Here is a 15,099-nt window from a genome sequence, read left to right as displayed (position 1 = left end):
AGATCAGGTGGACAGAACTGAGAGGGAAAGCCCACCGTGAGTCACTCTGGCAGAGCCTCTTCTTGTTTCTCTGGGCACAACTTTCAGAAAGGAGGGGTTAGAGAATTCTGTTATGGTTTCTTCTTGAGGCAGCTGCCATTCACACTGCAGGCCCTGCCAAGTGCCATGCTGGTTTCAATATGTCTGAGTCTCTTGAAGGAATTCTCCTGGATGCTAAGACTTGTATTCATTCACATGCCAGAGATTCACCATGTGCCATACTTTATTCTAAATACTGAGAAGACAAAGATGAGAAAGGCAGGACCCCTGTCCTCTAGTGCATCATGCTGTACTAAGCAAAACAGATACATGAATCAGTTATTTCAATGTGCTAGATGAAAAATAAAAGTATGAATGCTGGTTTGTGGGATTTCAGCTAGAGTGAGTAACCCTCCCTGAGAGAATTAAGAAAGATGATGCTTGGGTCTTAAAGGACGAGGAGTTTCATGGTGGCAGGAGAGGGCAGGACCATACCTGAAAGAGGGTATGACAAATGCTAAGTTATGTAACACTGAAGAGATGGTGTATTCAGAACAGCTAGAAAGTACTTGTTGCTGGAATATCGGGTGCAAGTTGTATAATGGGTTATGAGGCTAGAGAGCTTCCTTAGAGGGTCAAACCTGGTCAGATTCTTGGTCCTTCCTGTACACCAAGTCATGAAGAAATGTTTCCAAAAAGGTCAGGCATTACTGTCCCTGCCTGTTCCTTTCTACATGAACAGAGAAAGCAGAAGGCAAACGTATCCCAGGGCCTAGGGTGGTCAACTGTGGGAGCAGAAGAGTGCAAAGGTACATTACAGAAGCTTTTAGGTAAGCAGGACACAAAGCCAAGTTAATTCACCTTAGCTGATCTTTCTCCAAAGCCTTCTGTACCCAAAGTTTTTCTGGAAAATCTGACACAGCTATGTTCTTGCCCGTAGATAATTTCTAAATTGCTTAATCTGGGAAGGCTTCCTGAGAGAGACAATTTTTGAGTTGATGCCTAAGGATGGAAGGAAGGAAACCAGCAATTTTTGAAACTCTGCTACGTGACAGATAATATTGTAGTTGCTTTTAATGTTATCCCATGAGGCAGATATTGTTAGCCCCTTTTTGCAAATGGGAAACTGAGGCTCAGAGAAGTGACTTGGCCAAGATTATCCAACCAGATAATAACCAAAGCAGAATTCAAACTGGACCAGACATGAATCTAAAACCTACATTCTTGCCATTGTGCTATATTTGCCTCCAAAGGACAGTGCAAGCTGCACACAGTGAGGGGTAGAAGGATTAGGCCTTTCCTTCTACAAAGGGATGGTATCCATCTAGCAAGGTTGCTAGCAGGACTGGATGAAATGATACCCTCTTGTTTCATCCTTCTATGCCTTTGCATATGCTGATCCCCTAGCCTAGAATAGACTTCTCTCTCCCATCCCCCCAACTCCCCATAGTTCTTCCTGTACCTTTCTAAACTTAGCTCAGATGTTCCTTTCACTAGGAAGCCTTGCACTAGTTCCATAGGATTAGAAGTACCTTAATTGCTTGCCTCCCCCACCAGACACTGAGCTCCCTTCTAATTCTTCCACGTGGCTTCAGCACTGTCTACAAAATGTGTCTTGTCAAATAAAGAATGCCATTCTGAGAAAGCCCACAGCATAACAGGTGCTTCATAAATTATAGTTTCCCTTTCCTTTCTCCTCTTTTTGGAGGCAGCAGACATTTTGACTCTAAGGCAAACAAGAAAACAATTTTTTTTTTTTTTTTTTTGAAATTAGCATGTTCCAGAGAGTCTTGTAACATAGAAGCCTCCCTCCATGGCTGACTCTTATTGTAAAACATGAGCTTTTTCCCAGGCTGACCCTGCCCAACAGTGCCCAGGTCCCCTTAACCTTACACAGAGAGGCTGGGGCCCTACCTCTCCCAGTGGCTGTGTCTTACCTGGTAAGATGCAAGGCTCTTCTGTTTGCGGGGCGGAGGCAGGGCTAACTGATGGATTGATAAGAGCAGAGTAGCACACAAAGTAACAGTAAAACAGAATGATAATGCATTTCCTAATGGCCTCCTTCACAGCTGTGTACACTGATTTAATCTTTGCAAAGCACTCTATTGTTTATGAGACCTCTGGGTACAATTTTATGCCTGACTGAAGAGGTTGCTAATAGCTGCCATATTTGTGCTTAAGGACCTGCAAAGGATTAAACGAAGTATTTTAGAGCAATGAGCCATAATAAACTAATAATATATTGCAAATAATAAATGTTTTTTTAGCCAATAATTGACTACAAATCTGGTGAACTTTAAATGACAAAAAGTACTAATTATCAATGCAGTCGTGCCATGTATCCTTCAATGGGGATGGAAAATCAGAGAAGGCTAGGCGATCGGGGCACTAAGGTCATCGGGGGTGGCGGCATGGACAACGAACTCCTCCCCTGGCATCTCGGCTGAGAACTGTCAAAGTCACTTAGTGAAATGCTGGGTTTTATTTCTTTCTTGTGGGGATGGAGCAGAAGTTTGAGACCTAAGCCACCCACTTAGATGGTTGTTTATTTTTAACCTACTCATTTTCCAGGCCTGAGGTTCCTAATGTTTGGTTTTGCATTTAGGAGAATTGCTAGAAAAATCCTCTAGAGGATTTTGGAAACGAGGACTAGGGCTTCAGGAAAGGAATTCATGTTAACGTCAGTGTCCACAATGAGCCAGTTGGTCTCATTCTTTGGACAAGAAACCTGAGTCACAAATAGATGAAGTCTTTTATCTGAGGTGGCATAGTTGGTAAATGGCAGAGCCACAGAGCCAACTACGGGACACCAAAGCCCATGCCTTTTTCATTAAATCTTATTATATCTCTTTTATGAGCCCTTTGTAGGATACAGAAGAGGGATGTTTTCTTTCCAACACTTTGGAAGAATATATTTCTGTATTTTCCACATCTTTCAATTATACCAGTTATTTTTCCTATTTTTATAGGTAATATATACTCATGACCCAAATTTTAGACTATATTTCTAAACACTCACAATGAAAATTAATACCCATACTTCTACCATTCAAATAAATCACTGTCAACTTTCTATGGCATTTTCTTCAAGAATTTTCTTTGATGGAAATGTAACAGAATATTAGGATTAAGTTTTATGACTTTACAGTATGCTAATATTTTTAAAACAGGAAAAATATTTCCTGTCATTGAATGTTTTCTGAAAAATTTTATTTTATAATTGCATAATATGCTATGATATATAACCCCGGTTGATAAATATTTAGGCTTTTTCAAATTTTGCCTCATAATAGAAATTCAATAAATATCAAGTCTAACCCAGTGCAAGGCATCTTCATAGACATTCCAAGTATTTGATGAGTGAGCAAATCAATTTTTGCATGCATTTCTGATCATTTCTTATGAAAAATTTTCCAAAAGTAAAAGTTACTGGATGGAGTTACCTAAATAGAGCCAGACGCATGATACATATTCCTAAGATGAATTCTAAAAGGGCAATAATAATTTCCGGTATATGACAGGCATTCATGAATTCTGGAACCTGTTTGTCTAAGGGATAATTTTGTTACTAATATATTTGTACTTGTCATCCTTATTTTCATATATTGAATGAGACACAGTTATCAAGATTCTTTCTTGAGAAATTGACTGTTTAATAAAAAAATAATGATATACCTATCATGTTTTGATGATTTACCACATACCGTGTACAAGTCCAAGCACTTTACATGTATTCATACTTTTAATCTCTTAATAATCCCATGAGGCAGATATTGAAACTCCAAGATGTCCACTAAGTTGCCCAGGGTCGAGTCCCCTTATGATGGGGCCCATGCTCTATTTCACATTTAGTGGTGACAAGTATGCATCAAACAGTCTGACAAAGAATAATTATGATGTAGTGTGGTGAGTGTTATAATCAAAGAATTTGAGCAAATAAAAAGCATAAAGAGGACTTAGTCTGAAGGTTTTAAGAAAAGATTAACAGAGAATTCTAAAGGACATATGGGTTTTTGCCAAGAAGGCAAAATTGGAGAGCATAGAAGAAAAAGAGAACAGCAAATACCAAGCAGAGACTGTAGAAAGTAGCTGGGAGGTGGGGACGGTACAGGGATAAAGCAGCCCAGGATGTTCAGGGAGCTGCAAGGAACAGAGGAAGGGAGTGATGGTGAAGAGTCTGGACTCTGGAGTCACAGTGCCTTGGTTCAGATCCTGCTCTTGCAGATCCAAGCCCTTTGACCTTGATTGTTTAATGTGACAAAGAGGGTTAGCAGACTGCCTATCACAGAGTAAACACTCAATAAATGTTCCCCGATGGTGGTGATGATGGTGGGGGTGCAGGTGGTGTGGGAGTGGAGGTGTGCATAGTGATTGTAGAGGTGGGGGATGAGGGGTGGTGGGGGGTGGAGAGGGTGGTGGAGGTGGAAGTGGTGGAAATGGGGATGGTGAATGTGACGGTGGTGGTGGAAGTGGTGGGGGTGGGGATGGGGGTGGGAATGGAGGTGGGGGTTGCGGTGGTAGGGTTGGTGCAGGCAGTGGAGGCAGTTGCAGGGGGATGGTGGTAGTTGATAAGACTGCTCCAGTATTAAATGCAAGAGAGATTAATGGAGCGAGTATGCATGGGAGACACCATGGCTAGAGATAAAGCTAGAGTAAAAGGCAGATATCAGGCCACTGAGTACTTTGTGTACCATCTTAAGCTGGGACATTTTCCTGGAGGTAGTGGTGGAGTAGGACAGGGAAAGGTCTCAAGGAGGGAAATGATGTGCTCTAATTTGGAATGGGGGAGATACTTTGGAACAGGAATTCCTCAAATCTCACCATCTAGGCATCTGCCTGCTCTGCATATGTATAAGGTCAGATCTGATTTGGAGCCAGAAGTAACTGTGTTTTAGGCCAAAGGAACAGAACCTGGAAGTCACTTAGGACAGGTCAAACAGAATGGAGAGGATTGGACAGCATGGGATAAGGTTGGGAAGATGAACATATTGAAGGTGCTTCACCTACAAGAAGAGATTTGGGGACATTAGTGAATAATCCATGAAAAACTCTTAGCACGGTGTCTATAGCAGCACTCACTGAATGGTTTTAAGAATAGGAAAGTGGAGAAATAAGATTCATTTTTTAAAAAGATCTTTCTCTTTATTGCCTGGAAATGGATCTCGGGGTGAGAGAGAGGGTTAGCAAAAACAGAAGAGGAGACAGGGACCTGTTATGAGACTGCCAGTTTAGTCCAGGGGAGAAAGACTACTAGATTAAACTAGAATAGAAGCAGAGGGAATGGATCAAAACATATTCCGAGGTAGATCTGGATTTTGTGGTAGATTAGATAGGAGTGAGAAGTCGAAGCAGGAGCCAGGGATCACTCCTGGGTTTCTAGCTTTAGCAGTTGGATAAAGGGAGATGATTTTCTGAGATGGGGACACTGCGGGAGGGCATGTTTTGGGGGCTGCAACGAAGTGTTCAGTTTGTTGAATGAGTGATGAGACTTTACATAGGCGTCTACTCCCTCTGTGTATTTGTAAAGTCAGATCTGATTTGGATCAGGGCATATTTCTGGCTTTCTTTCTTTCCTTTTTTTATTTTATTTTTTTGGTAGGGAAATGGGAAGGGCATAAGGAGGAAGGTGTAGAAGGCTCAAATAGGGGAAAAGACAAGATCTCTGTTAGCTATTATGTGCAGCAAGACCCCTTGCTGTGTTTATTGCCCATTTAATAGAGTATACATTACAACCCACAGTGATAATCAAAAGACGGGGGATGCCGAATGAGATGCAGAGATACCATAGGTGGGAAATTTATTTTACTGCAAAAAGGTTAACATTTATGAAAATGGATTCTGGATGAGTCTCAGACACTGCCTGTCTCCATCTCTCCTTCCCTCATTCCTAAAAGAGTGGGCGCAGAAGCTTTTGAGAAAAGAGTCATGATGTATTGATGGAGAACTAGCAGGGCAATGGGGAGACTTGGGTTCATGTCCAGGCGTTGCCACTAACTTGCTGGCAGAGAGCCCTTCTGAAAAGACGGTACCACAGGAGAGATAGGGATAAGATAAGGAGTGATTTACCCAAGGGATGCTAGAGTTTGTTCTTTTGCATGAAGGAGAATGACATGCTAGGTATTAAAAATCGTCTTTGCTGCCATTTTTCTGAAAAGAGTATAGTAGGCTTGTAAGCCTTCAGACAAATGGTCAAAACTCTTCTTTATCTGAGATTAACTGCATTTTGATGAATTGTCATCTTTCTAGCCTCAACTTGCTCATCTGTAAAATAGGTATCATACTAACTTTTTCACAAAGTTGTAAAAATTGAATGAAAAAACATTCATTAAATATCAAATTCAGCAGTGGTAGTGCAGTAAATATTAATTCCTTACTCATTTTTTCCCCACTTTTTTCTTTACATACTTTGTAGTCAGACATGGTCATGAGGCATGACTGACTTAGAGTTGGGTATTAAGTGAGCCTCAGTGAAGGTGGGAAGTCCTAATATCTGGAATCACTAATCCTTCATTTTCTATGGGGCTTTAACCTAAGTGGGTGGTGTGCCAGTGTGAGCAAAGGATCAGAGCAGCTACTGATGAGTGCAGTGGGACTTTGATGGCCTAGGCAGTCTTCCCTGTGTGCTCTCAGGAACCTGGCTGCTTTCAGGTGTCTTTTGGAAACAGCAGCATCTGGTGGCTGCCTGAGCAGTAACCCAGCTGCAAGCTTTAAGGGGGAACAAATCACAGCATCTGTGTTTCTCCAGCAAAGCAGCAGGGCTATTAAAATAGCTCTTAGGCACAATCTATCACTGCACTGTCTCTCTTGTTTGCACAGGCTGGAACTGGAATAGTGAGAGTCTGGAGAGACAGCCTGATGTATTGATAGAGAACTAAAAGGGCAATGGGGAGACTTGGGTTCAAGGCGAGGCTCTGCCAACAACTTGCTGGCATGAACTTGGGCGAGTCATGTGAACTCTCTGGGCCTATTTCCTGATTATAAACTCCTGGAGGCATTTTGTAGTTTATAATGACAATTGCTGCTTGGTAGTGGTAAGATTAAGGAAAGAAAGCATCTTTATTATATGACATTGGAAAAACTGTTCAATTTCTCTATAACTTAGTTTCCTCATCTGAAGGCAGGGATGATGATGGCTCCCAAAAAGGGTGGTTATGAAAATTGACTGAGATACTGATTGTAAAGTCCTAGACATGGTTCCTGGCTTATAAGAAGCACTAAGCAAATGTCATATGCCTTTGTGCCCATAGATCATAAGATTGCCTGGTATCAGTGCCAGATCATATGGCCACAGCTGTTTAGTAAGCGTGGGATCTAAAATCATGAAGACAATTATTATCAAGGGTGACATGTCTATGATTGCCATCCTACACCCTAGCTACATGAATTTCTTATTGGTGCCTCTGCACATACTCATCCATCTGCCAAAGAATGTCCCTCCTTCATCATTCTTCAAGATTGAGCACAAATGTTCTCTTTCATGAAACTTGGAACCCTCTATAAGGAGAACTGATGACTCATTGAGTGAAATTGAACCCAGCCTTCTCAAGTTTAACACGGGGTGGAGAATAAAGACTTGAGACAGAGTGTCTGGGCTATCCTGTTCCCTGAAATACACTTCCATTGACCGTGTGGGAGGGTGAGGTTGGCTCAGCCCTGCAGACATGCATGGCTTCTCAGTTTCCTCTCCTCCCTTGGTATCTTTCACACTCCTAATTATAGCTTTCATCATATATAAAATGTAGCACGCATATGTTACTTATGTACACACAGTTTTATATATATATTCCCTCTGTAGACTGAAATATTTGAGGAGACAGCCATGACTGCTGAATCCCTTGGTACTTTTACATAAATATCCTAGCTTGTGGCACATGGTAGGTACTAATGAATATTTGGATTATTAATGAAATATGTGTCTAATTCCACAATAATTATTCATTGAGTATCTTCTATATTCAAGGAATCAGCCAACATAAACTTTCTCTTCATATTTTTTAGCCTATGTATATTTTATTTTCAAATAAGGCTTAATTGATTCCTTTTAGTGAAATGGTAGGAGTATGGGCTGCAAAATTTATATTTCCTTAAAGCTCCATTTTGTACTTCAAACCAGCATTCCGTACCTCAGTGTGACATCGTGGACAAAACTATGGGAATTAATTGCAATCTAAAATCGCTGCATTACTATTACAGTGCTTAGTATTATATTTGCAGTTGTTTAATACCATTTTATATTTCCGCATTTTGTATTCTAATGCATTAGACTGCAAAAGATTCCAATTCATCTTCTTCTGTTTGGGATTTTAAATAGGTTAATAGGATGCAAATACAAGCCATGTTTTTGCATTCTATTACAAATATTGTACACAGATATTGCTATGCTGTTTGGGCAAAATGTAATGAAATGTAATTTAATATGATACTTTCAAGCCCATTAGATTTTTCCTGAAGGGTTTATGGCTGTGGTCCTAAACTGTGTTAAACCATAGCTAAAAACAAGTCGGAGGAAAATGAATTTCTTTCTTCATTTTACTGGCCCTCTCCTAGTTTGATGACTTTTTGTCATCCATGCCAAATGATGTTTTGGATTTCATGTGGTTGTGCTAGGCTAGAGATGAGTTTGAAAATATTCACCTCTCTTCATGAGAATATATTGCTGTTTCCACTTTTAGCCTGCTCCTCAATTCACCAACTATTCTATTTATTTATTAATTCCCACACTCTCTCATTCATTTATTTATTCAACTCTACCTCTTGCTGTATACTCCTGGCATGTCTCCCACACTCTTCCCTGAGACGTAAGCTGTGTGGTCCTGGGCAATCTGCTTAACTGGAGCCTGGGACTCTATCTGGCTCTTAGAAGGGTCTGAATATACAAGAACAGGAAGAATCGATGTGAGTTTTCTCATTGAAGTAGTAAATATTCCTTTATTATAAGGATTAAACAAAATAATGCCTATAAAGTACTTAAAGCAATGTAAGACATGCGACATTCAATGTTCACAGAAAAAAATTCATAAATGAACACATTTCGAAATCTATAAAATAGGAACTGAACACCTACTTACAAGTTTGTTCTCAGAACTAAATAATATGTCAATAGCACCTGGAAGAGTGCCCGGCAATTAATAAGTGTTTAATCTGTTCTGTTTTCTACAGAAAGATGGTAGGATTCACCACCTTTAATACGGAATAGCAACAACCAAGCAAACTCATGAGCGCAGATTTCTAAATTCCTCACTTATGAATATCCTGGTGAGCACAGGGATTTCCCTCAGTCCCAGCCACTACTGCTTAGGTAGTCCCTCCCAGGCTCACTTGTTTTCCATTCATTCTGCCACTACAGTGCTTCCTCTTTGCAGCCTGAGCTCACATCACTGTAGCATCAGGTATGTAATGTCAGGATTGGTGATGGGGAAGAAGGAGAAAAGAATCTTCACACATCTTCATCTCTTTCACCCAATCCCACGTTAACTCTCTAAGGCTGGTTTTGGATGGATCCTAGTCCATAGGCAGCCCCTATCCTAGCATACTTTCCTCCCCTACAAAAATAGGAAATATAGACAAATATACTTCGGTTCTTTGAATATCAGAAGAAGTAGAAAGACTGCAGCTACTTGAACTCTTTCTGGCTTTCCCATCTCTACCCCTCTGTAAATTGAATCCTCTCTATTGACTGCACATCTGCATTTCAGCAGGCAAGCTGCAATTATTCAATGACAGCATGCCCTGATTTCCACCATGGAAGATCGGGGCTGGCTGAGATGACCCAGGCGTGACCATCCTCTGTCAGTGAGGCAAGAAAGAACCATCTGAGTTTAAATCGCACAGCAATGAAAAGCACAGTGGTTTACCACTCTGGTTGGTCATTCAAAATGCTAGGCCAACATGTGTCACACAAAAGGCCTCAAGACATTCCTGAAGACCCCTCTATCTGGAAAATTCAATAGGGTCTGATTTATAACTCTTATAATAGTCTTTGTGACAAGAATGGCTACCCATCGGTTTGATTGTCACTGTTTGCTTTTCATTTATTGGCATAGATTTTAAAGCTTGAAAGAGAGATGAGAAGTAACCCCCCAGAAGTTCTGTTCTTCTGTTCCCCACCCTTAGTTCACCCAGTTAACTTGGCATGTCCTTCAGACATCAGCTCAAACATCATTTCCTCAGGGAAGCCTTCTATGAGATCTCTGTCTAAGTCAGACAAGACTGCCTTGGCCTGAGAACTGGCTCTTTGTTCTTCTCTTTGTGTCTCAGATAACAGTTTATTTTATATATACATATGTATGTGTTATGATTTCATTAGTACTTGTTTGTCCTATTGTGTAACTAATTTGTGTCTTCTTCATTGGAATATATTTCTATGTGAGGAAGAGCCATATCTATGTGTTCACCATTTTTCCCTATTACAAAGCACAATCCCTGGCACTTAGTAAGTTCTTGATGAGTATTTATTGAATAAATGACTAAATATATATACTATTTGATTAAAATGAGGAATTATTTCATGGCTTATGAGTGAGGTGATGTTTGGGGGTACCCAAGACCATGCACAAGCAGATCACATGGTGAGAGGAAGCAAGAGAGAGAGAGAGAGAGAGAGAGGAGGTGCGAGGGTCTTTTTAAGCAACGAGTTCTCACGGGAACTAATAGAGCGAGAACTCACTCATTAATCCTCCCTCCCCCAGGAAGAACATTAATCCATTCATGAGGGATCCGCTCCCATGACTCAATCAGTTTCCAACACTGCCACATTGGGGATCAAATTTCCACATGAGTTTTGGAGGGGACAACACATCCAAACTCCATCAACACTCTACCCACAGCACAAAAATGCAGCAACATTTGTATGATGTTTCTGGTCCAGGGAAGCCCAACTTAATATCTGAGGTTTTAATTGGGGGGGCGGTCACATATATGCACTCTCTGCCTATCACCTACCAAAATTTCAGACTCCAAGAAAGAAAAAAAAACACATTGTTTGCATAAACAGTCCAGGTTATTGTGAACTAGTCCTATCAGTTAAGGACCACTTAAAGAGCCAAGTTCCCAGATATTGGACAAAAAACAATCTTGCAAGCAGGCCTTTCCAAAGGTAGCAGCCTCAAGCCTATACATTAATTATATCATGTACAGTGGACTAGATCTTAATTTTTTCATGTGTGATAGCAGACATAGATACTCATATACATGTATATACACTAGCCAACAACTGGGATGTAATCCTAGCTCTTATACATTCCCAGCTTTGTAAATTAGTACAGCCATATAGAAAACAGGATAGATATTTCTCAAAACACTATAAGTAGAACTACCATATGATCCAGCAATTCCAGTACTTGGCATATATCCAAAGGAAAGGAAATTAGAATATGGAAGGGGTACCTGCACCCCATGTTTATTGCAGCATTATTCACAATAGCCAAAATAAGGAATCAATCTAAGTATCCATCAACCGATGATTGGATAAAGAAAATGTGGTATATGTACACAATGGAATACTATACAGCCATAAAACAAATGAAATCCTGTCATTCACAGCAGTATGGATGAGCCTGGAGGATATTACATTAAGTGAAATAAGCCTGGTACAAAAAGATAAATACTGCATGTTCTCAGTCATCTGTGGAAGCTAAAAAAAAAGTTGATCTCATAGAAGTAGAGAGTAGAATAGTAGTAACTAGATGATGCGAAGAGTTGAAAGGCGAGAGAGAGGTAGGAAGAGGTAGGTCAATGAGGATAAAAACACAGCTAGAAAGGAGAAATAAGTTTTAGTGTTCTGTAGTACTGTAAAGTAACTATAGTTAACAATGATTTATTGTTTAATTTCAAATAGCTAGAAGACTGAAAGTCAAATGTTCCCAGCACAAAGAAATGATAAATATTTAAGGTGATGGATATGCTAATTACCTTGATTTGATGAAAGTCAAATGTTCCCAGCACAAAGAAATGATAAATATTTAAGGTGATGGATATGCTAATTACCTTGATTTGATGATTGCTCGTTGTATACATGTACCCAAATACCACCTGTACCCCATATATATGTACAACTATTATGTGTCAATTAAAAATAAAATAAAATAAAATTTTAAAAAATCCTATCTCTAACCACATGCTGTGTTACCTTGGGTAAGCTTCATAACCTATCTGTACTCTTTACTCATGTGTAAAAATGGGAAAAGTACTCAATTTTTTTTTTTCAATGTGAAAAGTAATAGACCTACCTGATAGTATTGTTGCGAAGATTAAGTGAGATCAAGCACTCATTCAAAAGTGCTTGATAGGGAGTCAGAACACATTAGCTGATGGATGGTGTCATCATTATTTTTATTATTCACAAGATCCCAGGTGATTATTGGTCTTTCCTTGCTCAGTGCATGTAAGCTGAGTGACTGAATGAATGTGTAAGTGACAAGGTACCTGGGTTCTAATATTATTTCTTCCAGTCACTTACAGAGTAACCTTGGTCAGGTTCATTCCTCTCCCTGGTCTCGGTTTTCTCATCTTCACAATTAATATAGCAGTCCTTGCCTGGCCAATGCTCAATGCAGAACAGGAGAGAGTATAGAGTGTCATGGGGAAGCGTTTGGCTTATGGAGTCAGATATAATCGGGCAAGCACTAGCCTCTCGGCAACCCGGCCTCCCAAACTGTAAAGTGAGGATTATTGACATAGTATCCTACTTCTTCAGTGCTGGCTGTTGTTATTACCAGCACTGTCGTTATGCTCACAGGAGATCGTGGATGAAAGAGTGTTCTGTTTTTACCCATGTAAAGTATTATGTTATTATCAGACAAGGCAATTTTGGGCTATGGTTGTTGCCCTTTAAAGAAATCTTACTGAATCTTACTGAGTACTTATGCATCTTCAGCTGGGGTGGGAATCTCTCTGTGGAAGCTGGCAGGATGAGCAAAGAGGTGGGGGTGTGTGGGGGGGGGAGAGAGAGAGAGAGAGAGTTGTGCCTCCCGCCACCCCCAGACTATGAGTTCCCCAGACCCAGAGACTGTCTTTCCATATTGGGTCCCTGGCATCCAGCACAGTGCCTGTCACCTGGGGAGGAGCTCTCAGTAAGTGTGCATTGGATGAATAAATGAACCCTATCAACTGAAAGTATTATTACTCATAAGAAAACCATTCACTGAGGGCCCACTATCTACCAAACATTTTGTTCAGTTTCTCTGCAGCATAATAGCAGTCTCGTGAGGTAGGCATTATTTTTCTCATCTTATGCAGATTAGGAAACCAAGGCCTTGTGAGCCGAAGGTCAGAAAGTAAAGAAGAGACAGGACCAAAATTAAAACTCAGTTCTGTGAGGATCCAAAACCACAAGACACTTTTGACCACTGAACACTAAAGTTTTCTTATTATTTTTATACTTTTTCTGAAGTGAGCTTCTTTAATTTTTAATAAAACTGCTAGTCAATAATCAAACACTGTCTCATAATTTGCTTTTTAATTTTTTATAGTTCACCTTGGCAAGAGAAGGTCAAGCCTCAATGCAGACGTTGGAAGTAGACCTGCTGTCTGTCGTTTAAGGCTATAACCCAAACAAGGTTATAACTTGAGGGGAGGGTGGTTGGAAAAAAAAATGAAACGTTTATTAAATTATCCAAAAGAGTGCTCTACTAGGCTTCCTTAGCATGTGCTTTCAAGGTGATAGATTAACTGAAATAAAATTATTGAATTGAGAAGCCATTCATTAAAAGGGAATTTCAGGAAACCAGAATGCTTTTTATAGCATGACTGCCAGAGCTGCCTATTAAATGAAAGTTATGTGTTCTTTGGTGATATTGAAACCACTGGTTTGTCATCTTTCCCTCTCAGCCTTCTTTCTAACAGTGCAAAAACTTATAATTTACAACTTCTGACATAATTGGAAAGTTAATTAGTTTTCTTCAGATTTCACCTGCTTTATTTTAACCACTATGCTCTTAGCCTCCCTTTCTTTCCTGATTGTCGCTTATGTCAAAGGTATGATACTCTTCCCCTTTGTCTATCCTTGCTGTCAATTGACATGTAAGACTTGATGCATTAGCCAAATCAGTCTCTGTGTGCACACTCTGCTGCGTCCATTTTTCTCATTCACTTTTTTCTTTGACTTAATTCCAATGCTCCAATCAACAGGCTTTTGTTGAGCACGTGGTATGTACTGTCATTGGAACAGGGAAGGGGACAGAACACAAGGGAGAAGGAATGAAGGCCCAAGGGGTGGGGCAGGGGGGAATTAGACAGAAATGCAGCAGAAGAAGGATTATATGCTGCTGTGGAAAAGCAGGAGTTTGAAATCAAATGTCCACAAGTCTACTACCATTTATGAGCAGTGAGAACTTCAGCAAAGTGTTAAACCTCTCTGAGCCTCAGTTTCCTCCTCTGTAAGATGGGGATGACCGTATCGGCATCACCGGAGTGTTGTGGCAAATAAAAAGGGAATGGAATCGAGGGGCCTAACATAGGACGTAGAACAACGGAAGCTCTCGGGGCTTGTCGGTGGCCCGACCTCTCCGCTCCTGCCTTGCCTCCACCCTGCTTCCTCCCCTATCACATCTACAGGCAGACCGGAGGGAACGCAGAGAGACACAAGCTTTGTGTGTTCTAGGGGGGGTCACAAAAGATGGAAGACATGACTCTTGAGGTGGACCTTGCAATACTGATAAAATAATAGTCCTCTTCCTCCTGCTCCTCGTCATAGGAGGAGAAAGAAGAATAGCTACTGATGACTGAGCACTAAATGCTGCCCGGCACTGTGTTGAATACCTCACAGCTTTCCATGATGTATTTTTCCCAGCAAAACTTGATGAGATGATCATCATTATCCCCATCGTAAACATTAAGAAAGAGGCGCAGAAAGTTTTATTGCCCAAGGTCACAGAAGGCCGAAGTGGCAAAGTTGGAATTCAAGCACAAACGTGTTGACGGCAGAGCTAGAGCTGAGCCACTTTGTGAGTTCTCCATGGCACAGACACCCACCTCTTTTATTGACTTTCTCCCTGTGACCAAGGGCCCTAGTGGATTTTCTGCAGTAGAGAATCTCTTCAAAAATGGCTGGAGCCATCCTTCATTCTGATACGTGTTTGATGT

Source organism: Cynocephalus volans, chromosome 8, assembly GCF_027409185.1.
Source record: "Cynocephalus volans isolate mCynVol1 chromosome 8, mCynVol1.pri, whole genome shotgun sequence".
Lineage (NCBI taxonomy): Eukaryota > Metazoa > Chordata > Mammalia > Dermoptera > Cynocephalidae > Cynocephalus > Cynocephalus volans.
This window is presented reverse-complemented; position numbering follows the sequence as displayed.